This window comes from Antrostomus carolinensis, unplaced genomic scaffold (genome assembly GCF_000700745.2).
Source record: "Antrostomus carolinensis isolate BGI_N321 unplaced genomic scaffold, ASM70074v2 scaffold13834, whole genome shotgun sequence".
NCBI classification, from domain to species: Eukaryota; Metazoa; Chordata; class Aves; order Caprimulgiformes; family Caprimulgidae; genus Antrostomus; species Antrostomus carolinensis.
The window spans coordinates 13,296-18,079 of NW_010308841.1; the positions used below are offsets into that span (position 1 = coordinate 13,296).

The window sequence follows — 4,784 nt, forward strand, 5'->3', positions numbered from 1 at the left end:
ACTCTTTGGATTCCCAAGGAACTGTGTTCCCCTTAATTTCCAGTTTTCTAGTATAAATTTAGGAACTTTAAAGGTAGTAAATACAACATCTCTGTGGATGTTTTTGTCAGAAAAAATAAAAAACCTTGCTCAAAGTATCCTAGTAACTGCTCAGTTTATGGAATTATCTGCTGTAGCAAAAAGTGTTAAATCCTCAACATCAAGTAAAAACCTTTCATCTTTATGAAAACCTCAAGTTAGATGAGAATCTTGAGCTAAACCCAAATTGGCAATGGAAGAAATCTTTGCCTGGTTAAAGATAGTAACACTGGCTTATCCATTATCCTCCATTATTAATAGGAAGTAACAGTTGGGAACAAGAGACACCACTGGCAGGAGGAAAGTGTACTGATTTCCTCCTGTCTTCACCCATCTCTAGAGCAGAGAGGTAGAACAGTTACTAAGAATCTAATTTTCTCTTTCATTTTTAGCTTTATGGAACAGAAATGCATCTGGCCGAGAATGCCCCCTAAAATTTGCAATTACCAGAAAAGCATTGTTATGAACTCGTCCACAACACAGACAAAAGGCACTACAACATGTTTCCCAATCTTTGCACCTGGGAATGATAAATAATAGTTCAGAAAATGGATTTAACCTTATAAAATCTTAACTACCATCACCAGAAAGTGCTGCAGCTCTACCAAGTCAATTCAGGCAAGATGCATAACATGATTTGAGTATGTAGAAAGGAGTTTTGTCAGTAATTTCAGTGCATTGCTAAAAGGAGTAAAAGATTTGAAGTACAAAGCAATCTGTTTTTCTGAATGAAAATTCAGGAATTTATTTGATTTCTAAAGCACAGGGTAAGTCGTCTCTCCAGTACAGCAAATGTGAAAATGATAATAAAGAAAGGAACGTTTTCTAGGGGAGACTCACAGCACCTTCTGAGAAAGATGGTCCATCAATTCATCTCTGTTGGAAATCTGACAACTACATCTCCCCTTTACTCTGTGGAGAGTGCCATTGTCCTATTCTATTATTGTCAAGAGCACAAAGGTAAAGTTTTCCTTGTCCTATTTTCTTTCACAGTCACAAAGGTTTTTTTTGCTGCAAGTAATCAGAAAAAAATCAAGCACTTTGAAACCATGTTCTTACCAGACCTCTGGATATGCACAGATGGCAATGTAAATAGCCTCATTAGTTAAAATCAGGAGGAACCAAGCAGCTTAGAGCTGTCTGTGAGAAGAGCTATTAAAAACAGAGCCTGAAGTGATTTCTGAGGAGGACACAAATGCCTCTGCCAGCTGCAGAAATACAAAGAGGAGGGAAATTTGAAATCCTCCCCTTTCACACACAATCTCTACAACACTTTATCAGTATGATTTAGATGAAGTTGACTGGGGGACAGATACTGTTTTCACAGGCGGGGAAGCAAAACCCTGAACAACGGCTGCAGTTACAAAATTAGTATAAAAGATGGAGCACAGAGAGCAGCTGAAGTAAAACAGAGAGAGGAAGTGTTTGTTATAAAAGAAGACAAGAGAGTAAAACCAATGAAAGGCTGAAGGAGAAAGACCAAAGACGAGGAGAAAACCAATTTTTCAAGCAGAGATCTTAAAGAGGAGCACCGTCTATGAACTATTGAGGGTTCTGCCTCTCATCACTTAATGATTGTTATCTCTGTATTTTTATTTCAGCAGAGAACCTGATCTCAATCTCTCACCCCTAAACTTTTCCTCTATTTTCTCACCTGTCCACAGCTATCGCTGTCATGGAGTAGATACTGGCGAAGACAGCTGTGATTGGGAAGAAGTTGTGGAAGCGGCAGTAAGCTTCTCCAAAGTACCATTCACTGTGCAGCGCATAGATGAAGTTGATGAGAGTATTGAAAGCAGCCATGGAGGCATCGGAGAAGGCCAGGTTCACCAGGAAGTAATTGGTCACCGTCCTCATGCGCTTGTGAGCCAGGATAATCCAGATGACAATGAGATTTCCAAAAACGGCCACTGCCACCACACCACCATAAGCCAGAGACCACAGGGCAATGCGCCAAGAGGGTTGCACAAACTGATTGGAGAAGTTGGCTGTTGAGGATGCTACTGAGGGAGAAGCATTTCCAGCTGGTGCTCCCAGCGCCAGTCCCCAGGGATCGCCTGCTGCAGCAAAGCTCATGTTCCACCTGCTGCTTATGCTCATGTTCCAGTTGGCTGTGGGGACAGAAGTCATCTTGGATGCTCCTCTCCTCTCTTCCAGGAATGATGTGCCTGTCCCACCTTCCTCTCCCAACCCTCCAAAATCCCTACTAACAGATAAGAAGAGGAAAGAAAGAAAAAAGGAAGTGAGGCAGCACAGCAAGTACTGGGAAGGAGAGATCTGTCAGAAAAAGCTTTGGCTACAGTGTTCAAACTGTTAGAAATGCTGTACCAGCTGAGTCAGGAGAGCTACCTCTGGGTAGAACGGCATCCCATGCTTCCTCTGTACGGCCACCTCTTGCTTTTGATTTAGCTGAAGGGGAAGGGGACTGGGAGCCAAGGCACATTTTATAGGCTTGTGAGTTCACAGCGTCATGAAGGGAGTGGAGCGATAAGCTGTCGGCTGGTAAGATAACACCTCCTTCTCTCTGTTCTCCCTCCTCCCCTTTTATTTCATTCATTGCTAGCAGCAGGCACTTTCAGGAGCTGTGGAGAGTGCCACGGGGAAAATTAATTCTTGTCTTGTTTTTGTTGAGAGATTTGGTTTATATTGCCTTTCTTTAAGTTTCATTATTGTGCTTCCTTTTTAAATAGTCTTTGTGCCCTGTCTTTGCAGGGCTAATTAGTTGGCTTAGTTGGACATCCCAAGACTGAGACTGCTTTTATTAAAGCTGTTTCCAGATGAATTTATGAATTTATTCCAGATTAATTCAGATCTGCTTTTTTGCTGCTGCCTTTTCATTTAGTACATGATTTCCTTTTAATCATTCACTTAACTACAGATTTTGAATAGTGACCCTTTTCAGATATAGAAATACATCCTACTGCTCCCTAATTTCACTTTTCAATGTGTAATATGTAAATGATATCAAGAAATGTTAATAAAATTAAAATGTGACTATCTTTTTCTTACAGCACCAGCTTTGGTGTGTATAAAGGTATTTACATGTTCAGCAGACAATGATTTTTGTTGAAACACTATGCAGCCCTAAAGATAGATGCCCTTAAATATGGGTAAAATGGTAGGGGCTTGTTTCCTTTGTATCTCTGAAAAAAAAAATTTAGTTCTTTTTACTTATTTGCATTTATTCCACACTTATTATTACTATTTTGAGCCAACGATATTTTTATATGCAGCGATTTCTATACGGGTAGAAAAGGGTAAATGAGGAAATTTAACACCTGATGTTTTCACATCCCAGAAATCAGTTTTCTTGTTAATATGTTAACAATGGCCATCATTGGGAATGCATGCTTTGTGCAAAGGCTGATTGCAAGGGACTTCAACTAAAAACCATTGTCATTCAATAGGCTGCAGTCTTTAGGGAGAAAATGTGTTTTACTGCTGATTTGCTCCATGCTTCAACAATTTAGAGCTACTACTTGTCATCAGCAGAGATTTCAACTGTATCACAGCAGTGGGAGCTATTCAATACCCCTGTCAGCAATGACACATTCTACATTTTTTTAAAACAAAAGCTTAATACAAAAATAAAATATTCCTGTGTGCCACTTCTTCCCTGCTGTATTTACCCGGTGGAAGTAGTGTCTACACTTTAATTGTCAGGTATTCACTGCAGTTTTAATTTGAATGTCTGCAATTGTGACCATTTCTATGTGCTTCTCAGATCTCACCAGCTGACATGGTCCCAGGTAGCAGCCCACCTCAGGCTTAGGAACTCTGCTGAAAACCACCCTTTGCTACAGCATGTCTAGAACCTACCCATATACTGCAGGTCTTCACCACAGGAATACCACAGTTCCATTTTGAGTCCCACATCTTCCATCTGCATAGTCTTCCATCCTCTCCCTGGAAGTCAGTCTCAAGAAGGGAATAGCAGTTCACACGCTGTTTCCCCAATAGGCTTTGTGCAGTGCTCTCAAGAGATCCCATAGTAAGTAAGAAACACTGAGTCAGCAGCGACTGTAGTAGTGCTGAGTGGGTTGAACCACTCTTTTAAGTTAGCTTAAACTATACTGAACTGTAGAATATATTTCTTCTGCCTATTTCAGCTAAAAACCAGGACAATATATATAGTGTAGACTTCGGGAAGGCAGTGAAGAATAAGCAGTTGAGTAATTCAGGTGCACTCTCCTGGTAAAATCAGTGGTGTGCTGGTGAGAGGGTTAGTAGCTAGGGCTCTTTGTTGTATCATATTGTCCAAAATAGGTCAGTGGGATAGGCTGAGAGAATCCCATACCTGGGCAAGGAAATAAATGAGTCTGAGTGTTGAAAGAATTCAAATGTTGGTTCCAGTGAGTGAGGGATACTGGACTGACTGGTTATAGCAGAGACTTGGACACTCAACTCTTGACTCTAGAAATTTCATTCAAGATTGTCATATGGTTGTGAGCCAGAAAACACGAACCCAGCCCTGTGCCCTATACCTTTCCACCTTTATGCCCAAACTAGTAACTCTAGACTGTATCCTTTTACTAAGCTGATGTGTTCCACGTTCCCACACCAGCTGCCCAAGTCTTTGTGCCCTATATGCTTCTGTTGCTTCCACCCAGCTCTCCCAGCCTCAGCTCTACTACTCCTTTTCCTCACTTTCAGCAGAGACACAGGGGCCTTACTTCTTACACACAGTACTGCTAAGTATGCAGCTG

At 41.1% G+C, this 4,784-nt stretch overlaps 1 pseudogene across 1 annotated transcript; it reads right to left on the bottom strand.

The window, feature by feature from the left end:
• Window positions 1-1,728: 1,728 nt before the first annotated feature.
• LOC114818479 (neuromedin-K receptor pseudogene) lies at window positions 1,729-2,488 on the bottom strand (annotated as a pseudogene). Its single transcript, XR_003766175.1, has one exon. The product of XR_003766175.1 is annotated as a neuromedin-K receptor pseudogene (transcript).
• Window positions 2,489-4,784: the final 2,296 nt, after the last annotated feature.